The sequence below is a fragment of the Nerophis lumbriciformis genome, unplaced genomic scaffold, assembly GCF_033978685.3.
Source record: "Nerophis lumbriciformis unplaced genomic scaffold, RoL_Nlum_v2.1 HiC_scaffold_62, whole genome shotgun sequence".
NCBI lineage: Eukaryota > Metazoa > Chordata > Actinopteri > Syngnathiformes > Syngnathidae > Nerophis > Nerophis lumbriciformis.
In genome coordinates, this window is record NW_027316604.1 from 95,001 (window position 1) to 105,000 (window position 10,000).

Sequence of the window (10,000 nt, forward strand, 5' to 3'; positions counted from 1 at the left end):
CATATATGTGTCCGGGAAGGCGCCCCTCGGGCGGACACAGGTGTCTGCATGAGCCCCTGTCGCTCAGATGCTGGAAGATCAGTTTGAAAAAGGACCGGGGTAAAGAGGGGGGAAGCACCATATATGTGTCCGGGAAGGCGCCCCTCGGGCGGACACAGGTGTCTGCATGAGCCCCTGTCGCTCAGATGCTGGAAGATCAGTTTGAAAAAGGACCGGGGTAAAGAGGGGGGAAGCACCATATATGTGTCCGGGAAGGCGCCCCTCGGGCGGACACAGGTGTCTGCATGAGCCCCTGTCGCTCAGATGCTGGAAGATCAGTTTGAAAAAAGGACCAGAGGATAGAGGGGAAAAACACCATATTTGTGTCCGAAAATAGCTCACTTTGACTCGGACGCGTTCCCTGTGATTTCAGCCTGTCAGACATGGTGCACATAGTAACGAGATGGAGGTGTTTTGGTCGACCAGGTAAAAAACGAAAAATCGAGAGAAGGTAAAAAGTAGGTGAAAAATTAAGCCTCTCTCGTTAAGGTACTTAGAAAAAATCCCAAAAAAAAAATGAACTCCCATTGAAATGAATGGGGAAAATTTTTTTTCTCGTTTTTTTTCTAAGTACAACAACGAGAGAAGGTAAAAAATGGTTTTTTTTAGCCTCTCTCGTTAAGGTACTTAGAAAAAAACCCAGATTTTTTATTTTCTCGTTTTTTTTCTAAGTACAACAACGAGAGAAGGTAAAAACAGGTGCTTTTTAGCCTCTCTCGTTAAGGTACTTGGAAAGCATCCGAGACATGTTTGGTCTTCCCCACTGACAGTGCGCCTTTGCTGGGTAAGTTGTGGACGTGCCAGGCACCCCCGGGACATCGGTGGAACGCGGCCGGACTCGTGGTACTCCAACCCGGGCATAATTTTGGATATTTCCCGGTCCTTTTTTTCCCCACTTTCCCAACTTTTCTTCCGAATCACAGTGCGCCTTTGCTGGGTAAGTTGTGGACATGGCAGGCACCCCCGGGACACCGGTGGAACGCGGCCGGACTCGTGGTACTCCAACCCGGGCATAATATTGGATCAAATTCGGGACTTTTGCCCACTTTCCCAACTTTTCTTCCCAATCACAGTGCGCCTTTGCTGGGTAAGTTGTGGACATGCCAGGCACCCCCGGGACACCGGTGGAACGCGGCCGGACTCGTGGTACTCCAACCCGGGCATAATTTTGGATCAAATTCGGGACTTTTGCCCACTTTCCCAACTTTTCTTCCCAATCACAGTGCGCCTTTGCTGGGTAAGTTGTGGACATGCCAGGCACCCCCCGGGACACCGGTGGAACGCGGCCGGACTCGTGGTACTCCAACCCGGGCATAATTTTGGATCAAATTCGGGACTTTTGCCCACTTTCCCAACTTTTCTTCCCAATCACAGTGCGCCTTTGCTGGGTGCGTTGTGGACATTGTAGGCACCCCGGAACCCTGGTGGAACGCGGCGGGACTTGTGGGACTCGAACCTGGGTGTGATTTTGGACCAAATTCGGGACTTTTGCCCACTTTCCCAACTTTTCTTCCCAATCACAGTGCGCCTTTGCTGGGTGCGTTGTGGACATTGTAGGCACCCCGGAACCCTGGTGGAACGCGGCGGGACTTGTGGGACTCGAACCTGGGTGTGATTTTGGACCAAATTCGGGACTTTTGCCCACTTTCCCAACTTTTCTTCCCAATCACAGTGCACCTTTGCTGGGTAAGTTGTGGACATTGTAGGCACCCCGAGACACTGGTGGAACGCGGCGGGACTTGTGGGACTCGAACCTGGGTATAATTTTGGATAAAATTCGGGACTTTTGCCCACTTTCCCAACTTTTCTTCCCAATCACAGTGCGCCTTTGCTGGGTGCGTTGTGGACATTGTAGGCACCCCGGAACCCTGGTGGAACGCGGCGGGACTTGTGGGACTCGAACCTGGGTGTGATTTTGGACCAAATTCGGGACTTTTGCCCACTTTCCCAACTTTTCTTCCCAATCACAGTGCGCCTTTGCTGGGTGCGTTGTGGACATTGTAGGCACCCCGAGACACTGGTGGAACGCGGCGGGACTTGTGGGACTCGAACCTGGGTGTGATTTTGGACCAAATTCGGGACTTTTGCCCACTTTCCCAACTTTTCTTGCCCACTCACAGTGCACCTTTGCTGGGTGTGTTGTGGACATTGTAGGCACCCCGAGACACTGGTGGAACGCGGCGGGACTTGTGGGACTCGAACCTGGGTGTGATTTTGGACCAAATTCGGGACTTTTGCCCACTTTCCCAACTTTTCTTCCCAATCACAGTGCGCCTTTGCTGGGTGTGTTGTGGACATTGTAGGCACCCCGAGACACTGGTGGAACGCGGCGGGACTTGTGGGACTCGAACCTGGGTGTGATTTTGGACCAAATTCGGGACTTTTGCCCACTTTCCCAACTTTTCTTCCCAATCACAGTGCGCCTTTGCTGGGTGCGTTGTGGACATTGTAGGCACCCCGAGACACTGGTGGAACGCGGCGGGACTTGTGGGACTCGAACCTGGGTGTGATTTTGGACCAAATTCGGGACTTTTGCCCACTTTCCCAACTTTTCTTGCCCACTCACAGTGCACCTTTGCTGGGTGTGTTGTGGACATTGTAGGCACCCCGAGACACTGGTGGAACGCGGCGGGACTTGTGGGACTCGAACCTGGGTGTGATTTTGGACCAAATTCGGGACTTTTGCCCACTTTCCCAACTTTTCTTCCCAATCACAGTGCGCCTTTGCTGGGTGTGTTGTGGACATTGTAGGCACCCCGAGACACTGGTGGAACGCGGCGGGACTTGTGGGACTCGAACCTGGGTGTGATTTTGGACCAAATTCGGGACTTTTGCCCACTTTCCCAACTTTTCTTCCCAATCACAGTGCGCCTTTGCTGGGTAAGTTGTGGACATTGTAGGCACCCCGGAACCCTGGTGGAACGCGGCGGGACTTGTGGGACTCGAACCTGGGTGTGATTTTGGACCAAATTCGGGACTTTTGCCCACTTTCCCAACTTTTCTTCCCAATCACAGTGCGCCTTTGCTGGGTGCGTTGTGGACCTTGTAGGCACCCCGAGACACTGGTGGAACGCGGCGGGACTTGTGGGACTCGAACCTGGGTGTGATTTTGGACCAAATTCGGGACTTTTGCCCACTTTCCCAACTTTTCTTCCCAATCACAGTGCGCCTTTGCTGGGTGCGTTGTGGACATTGTAGGCACCCCGGAACCCTGGTGGAACGCGGCGGGACTTGTGGGACTCGAACCTGGGTGTGATTTTGGACCAAATTCGGGACTTTTGCCCACTTTCCCAACTTTTCTTCCCAATCACAGTGCGCCTTTGCTGGGTGCGTTGTGGACATTGTAGGCACCCCGGAACCCTGGTGGAACGCGGCGGGACTTGTGGGACTCGAACCTGGGTGTGATTTTGGACCAAATTCGGGACTTTTGCCCACTTTCCCAACTTTTCTTCCCAATCACAGTGCGCCTTTGCTGGGTGCGTTGTGGACATTGTAGGCACCCCGGAACCCTGGTGGAACGCGGCGGGACTTGTGGGACTCGAACCTGGGTGTGATTTTGGACCAAATTCGGGACTTTTGCCCACTTTCCCAACTTTTCTTCCCAATCACAGTGCGCCTTTGCTGGGTGCGTTGTGGACATTGTAGGCACCCCGGAACCCTGGTGGAACGCGGCGGGACTTGTGGGACTCGAACCTGGGTGTGATTTTGGACCAAATTCGGGACTTTTGCCCACTTTCCCTACTTTTCTTCCCAATCACAGTGCGCCTTTGCTGGGTGCGTTGTGGACATTGTAGGCACCCCGGAACCCTGGTGGAACGCGGCGGGACTTGTGGGACTCGAACCTGGGTGTGATTTTGGACCAAATTCGGGACTTTTGCCCACTTTCCCAACTTTTCTTCCCAATCACAGTGCGCCTTTGCTGGGTGCGTTGTGGACATTGTAGGCACCCCGGAACCCTGGTGGAACGCGGCGGGACTTGTGGGACTCGAACCTGGGTGTGATTTTGGACCAAATTCGGGACTTTTGCCCACTTTCCCAACTTTTCTTCCCAATCACAGTGCGCCTTTGCTGGGTAAGTTGTGGACATTGTAGGCACCCCGGAACCCTGGTGGAACGCGGCGGGACTTGTGGGACTCGAACCTGGGTGTGATTTTGGACCAAATTCGGGACTTTTGCCCACTTTCCCTACTTTTCTTCCCAATCACAGTGCGCCTTTGCTGGGTAAGTTGTGGACATTGTAGGCACCCCGGAACCCTGGTGGAACGCGGCGGGACTTGTGGGACTCGAACCTGGGTGTGATTTTGGACCAAATTCGGGACTTTTGCCCACTTTCCCAACTTTTCTTCCCAATCACAGTGCGCCTTTGCTGGGTGCGTTGTGGACATTGTAGGCACCCCGGAACCCTGGTGGAACGCGGCGGGACTTGTGGGACTCGAACCTGGGTGTGATTTTGGACCAAATTCGGGACTTTTGCCCACTTTCCCTACTTTTCTTCCCAATCACAGTGCGCCTTTGCTGGGTGCGTTGTGGACATTGTAGGCACCCCGGAACCCTGGTGGAACGCGGCGGGACTTGTGGGACTCGAACCTGGGTGTGATTTTGGACCAAATTCGGGACTTTTGCCCACTTTCCCAACTTTTCTTCCCAATCACAGTGCGCCTTTGCTGGGTGCGTTGTGGACATTGTAGGCACCCCGGAACCCTGGTGGAACGCGGCGGGACTTGTGGGACTCGAACCTGGGTGTGATTTTGGACCAAATTCGGGACTTTTGCCCACTTTCCCTACTTTTCTTCCCAATCACAGTGCGCCTTTGCTGGGTGCGTTGTGGACATTGTAGGCACCCCGGAACCCTGGTGGAACGCGGCGGGACTTGTGGGACTCGAACCTGGGTGTGATTTTGGACCAAATTCGGGACTTTTGCCCACTTTCCCAACTTTTCTTCCCAATCACAGTGCGCCTTTGCTGGGTGCGTTGTGGACATGTCAGGCACACTGGTGGAACGCGGCGGGACTTGTGGGACTCGAACCTGGGTGTGATTTTGGACCAAATTCGGGACTTTTGCCCACTTTCCCAACTTTTCTTCCCAATCACAGTGCGCCTTTGCTGGGTGCGTTGTGGACATTGTAGGCACCCCGGAACCCTGGTGGAACGCGGCGGGACTTGTGGGACTCGAACCTGGGTGTGATTTTGGACCAAATTCGGGACTTTTGCCCACTTTCCCTACTTTTCTTCCCAATCACAGTGCGCCTTTGCTGGGTGCGTTGTGGACATTGTAGGCACCCCGGAACCCTGGTGGAACGCGGCGGGACTTGTGGGACTCGAACCTGGGTGTGATTTTGGACCAAATTCGGGACTTTTGCCCACTTTCCCAACTTTTCTTCCCAATCACAGTGCGCCTTTGCTGGGTGCGTTGTGGACATTGTAGGCACCCCGGAACCCTGGTGGAACGCGGCGGGACTTGTGGGACTCGAACCTGGGTGTGATTTTGGACCAAATTCGGGACTTTTGCCCACTTTCCCAACTTTTCTTCCCAATCACAGTGCGCCTTTGCTGGGTGCGTTGTGGACATTGTAGGCACCCCGGAACCCTGGTGGAACGCGGCGGGACTTGTGGGACTCGAACCTGGGTGTGATTTTGGACCAAATTCGGGACTTTTGCCCACTTTCCCTACTTTTCTTCCCAATCACAGTGCGCCTTTGCTGGGTGCGTTGTGGACATTGTAGGCACCCCGGAACCCTGGTGGAACGCGGCGGGACTTGTGGGACTCGAACCTGGGTGTGATTTTGGACCAAATTCGGGACTTTTGCCCACTTTCCCAACTTTTCTTCCCAATCACAGTGCGCCTTTGCTGGGTGCGTTGTGGACATTGTAGGCACCCCGGAACCCTGGTGGAACGCGGCGGGACTTGTGGGACTCGAACCTGGGTGTGATTTTGGACCAAATTCGGGACTTTTGCCCACTTTCCCAACTTTTCTTCCCAATCACAGTGCGCCTTTGCTGGGTAAGTTGTGGACATTGTAGGCACCCCGGAACCCTGGTGGAACGCGGCGGGACTTGTGGGACTCGAACCTGGGTGTGATTTTGGACCAAATTCGGGACTTTTGCCCACTTTCCCTACTTTTCTTCCCAATCACAGTGCGCCTTTGCTGGGTAAGTTGTGGACATTGTAGGCACCCCGGAACCCTGGTGGAACGCGGCGGGACTTGTGGGACTCGAACCTGGGTGTGATTTTGGACCAAATTCGGGACTTTTGCCCACTTTCCCAACTTTTCTTCCCAATCACAGTGCGCCTTTGCTGGGTGCGTTGTGGACATTGTAGGCACCCCGGAACCCTGGTGGAACGCGGCGGGACTTGTGGGACTCGAACCTGGGTGTGATTTTGGACCAAATTCGGGACTTTTGCCCACTTTCCCTACTTTTCTTCCCAATCACAGTGCGCCTTTGCTGGGTGCGTTGTGGACATTGTAGGCACCCCGGAACCCTGGTGGAACGCGGCGGGACTTGTGGGACTCGAACCTGGGTGTGATTTTGGACCAAATTCGGGACTTTTGCCCACTTTCCCAACTTTTCTTCCCAATCACAGTGCGCCTTTGCTGGGTGCGTTGTGGACATTGTAGGCACCCCGGAACCCTGGTGGAACGCGGCGGGACTTGTGGGACTCGAACCTGGGTGTGATTTTGGACCAAATTCGGGACTTTTGCCCACTTTCCCTACTTTTCTTCCCAATCACAGTGCGCCTTTGCTGGGTGCGTTGTGGACATTGTAGGCACCCCGGAACCCTGGTGGAACGCGGCGGGACTTGTGGGACTCGAACCTGGGTGTGATTTTGGACCAAATTCGGGACTTTTGCCCACTTTCCCAACTTTTCTTCCCAATCACAGTGCGCCTTTGCTGGGTGCGTTGTGGACATGTCAGGCACACTGGTGGAACGCGGCGGGACTTGTGGGACTCGAACCTGGGTGTGATTTTTGATCATTTCGTGGACTTTTGCTATGCATGCCTTCTCCCCGCTAGTTTGATGTGTGCTGCTGCAAAAGTTCCAAGAGGGCGTTTTTGCCCCCCTCCAAACTCCCTCTCTTTGTTTATAGTGCATATTTTCTGCTGGATCTACTCTCTATTTACTCCAAGGAAAAAAACTAGCCGGTCGCGGCAAATTTTTACAATCGGTCGCCAAACTACGGCACGAGGGCCGAACGCGGTACGCCGGCGTCCAAGATACGGCCCGGGGATTTTTTTGATTTTTTGGGCTTTTTTTTATTTTTTTGGACATGTTGGGCATCCCAGGACTCGGGTGCGACTGCAGGACGTGTGGGGCTCTAACCTGGGTGTGGTTTTTGGTCATTTTTCCGGACTTTTGCCCACTTTTCCAACTTTTCTTCCCAATCACAGTGCGCCTTTGCTGGGTGCGTTTTGGGCATGTGGGGGGCACCTCGGACTCGGGTGGGACGCGGCGGGACTTGTGGCACTCGTACCTGGGTGTGATTTTTGATCATTTTGTGGACTTTTCCCCAGACACTCTCCACTTGTCTACCCCACTTCCCCTGTGCGAAATACGGCAAACTGTCTGAAAATAGGGGCTCCGAGTGTTCCCCACTCTTTCTGGCCCACAAAAGGCCTCTCATTCCCCGGGAACACCTGTAGGACTCCCCGGCGTCAAGGAAATACGCCAAACCGTCTGAAAATAGGGGCCCAAAAGAACTGGAAATAATGTGTTTAATTTGGGGGGTGATGTCTATAATTATGGGGGTGCATTGGAGGCGGGAGTCCACTGGAGGGCTCCACACCGTCTGAATATAGGGCCCCAAAAGGCCTGGAATTAATGTATTTAATTTGGGGGGTGCATTTGCAGCGGGAGTCCACCGGAGGGCTCCATTTCCCCACTCTTTTGTTGACCTATGTATGGCCCCAAAAGGCCTCTCATTCCCCGGGAAGACCTGATGGACGCCCCGGCGTCACCGAAATAAGCCAAACTGTCTGAAAATAGGGGCTCCAAGGGTTCCCCACTCTTTCTGGCCCACAAAAGGCCTCTCATTCCCCGGGAACACCTGTAGGACTCCCCGGCGTCAAGGAAATACGCCAAACCGTCTGAAAATAGGGGCCCAAAAGAACTGGAAATAATGTCTTTAATTTGGGGGGTGATGTCTATAATTATGGGGGTGCATTGGAGGCGGGAGTCCACTGGAGGGCTCCACACCGTCTGAATATAGGGCCCCAAAAGGCCTGGAATTAATGTATTTAATTTGGGGGGTGCATTTGCAGCGGGAGTCCACCGGAGGGCTCCATTTCCCCACTCTTTTGTTGACATATGGCCACAAAAGGCCTCTCATTCCCCGGGAAGACCTGATGGACGCCCCGGCGTCACCGAAATAAGCCAAACTGTCTGAAAATAGGGGCTCCAAGGGTTCCCCACTCTTTCTGGCCCACAAAAGGCCTCTCATTCCCCGGGAACACCTGTAGGACTCCCCGGCGTCAAGGAAATACGCCAAACCGTCTGAAAATAGGGGCCCAAAAGAACTGGAAATGATGCCTTTAATTTGGGGGGTGATGTCTATAATTATGGGGGTGCATTGGAGGCGGGAGTCCACTGGAGGGCTCCACACCGTCTGAATATAGGGCCCCAAAAGAACTGGAAATAATGTGTTTAATTCAGGGTGCATTTGCAGCGAGTGTCCACCAGAGGGCTCCAATTCCCCAGCTATAGTCCTGGTACTCTAAAATGATGGCACTTAGTCAAATTTCCGCCTTTTTTTGATGACTTCCAACTAGGAGAGGGACTAATTTTGAGTTCCGGACCCGGGTGGAGAACCATAGCAGGTCGGCCTTCTTAAAGGGAAATGCTCCTAGACACTTAGTCAAATTTACACCTTTTTTTTTGGACTTCCAGCGAGGAGAGGGACAATTTTGCGTTCCAGACCCGGGTGGAGAACCATAGCAGGTCGGCCTTCTTAAAGGGAAATGCTCCTAGGCACTTAGTCAAATTTACGCCTTTTTTTTGGACTTCCAGCGAGGAGAGGGACTAATTTTGCTTTCCGTACCCGGGTGGAGAACCATCGCAGGTCAGCCTTCTTAAAGGGACATCCTCCTAGGCACTTAGTCAAATTTCCGCCTTTTTTTTGGACTTCCAGCGAGGAGAGGGACTAATTTTGCTTTCCGCACCCGGGTGGAGAACCATAGCAGGTCAGCCTTCTTAAAGGGAAATGCTCCTAGACACTTAGTCAAATTTACACCTTTTTTTTTGGACTTCCAGCGAGGAGAGGGACTAATTTGGCGTTCCAGACCCAGGTGGAGAACCATAGCACGTCGGCCTTCTTTAAGGGACATCCTCCTAGGCACTTAGTCAAATTTACGCCTTTTTTTTGGACTTCCAGCGAGGAGAGGGACAATTTTGCTTTCCTGACCCAGGTGGAGAACCATAGCACGTCGGCCTTCTTAAAGGGAAATGCTCCTAGGCACTTAGTCAAATTCACGCCTTTTTTTTGGACTTCCAGCGAGGAGAGGGACAATTTTGCTTTCCTGACCCAGGTGGAGAACCATAGCACGTCGGCCTTCTTAAAGGGACATCCTCCTAGGCACTTAGTCAAATTCACGCCTTTTTTTTGGACTTCCAGCGAGGAGAGGGACTAATTTGGCGTTCCGTACCCAGGTGGAGAACCATAGCAGGTCGGCCTTCTTAAAGGGAAATGCTCCTAGGCACTTAGTCAAATTTACGCCTTTTTTTTGGACTTCCAGCGAGGAGAGGGACAATTTTGCTTTCCTGACCCAGGTGGAGAACCATAGCACGTCGGCCTTCTTAAAGGGAAATGCTCCTAGGCACTTAGTCAAATTCACGCCTTTTTTTTGGACTTCCAGCGAGGAGAGGGACAATTTTGCTTTCCTGACCCAGGTGGAGAACCATAGCACGTCGGCCTTCTTAAAGGGACATCCTCCTAGGCACTTAGTCAAATTCACGCCTTTTTTTTGG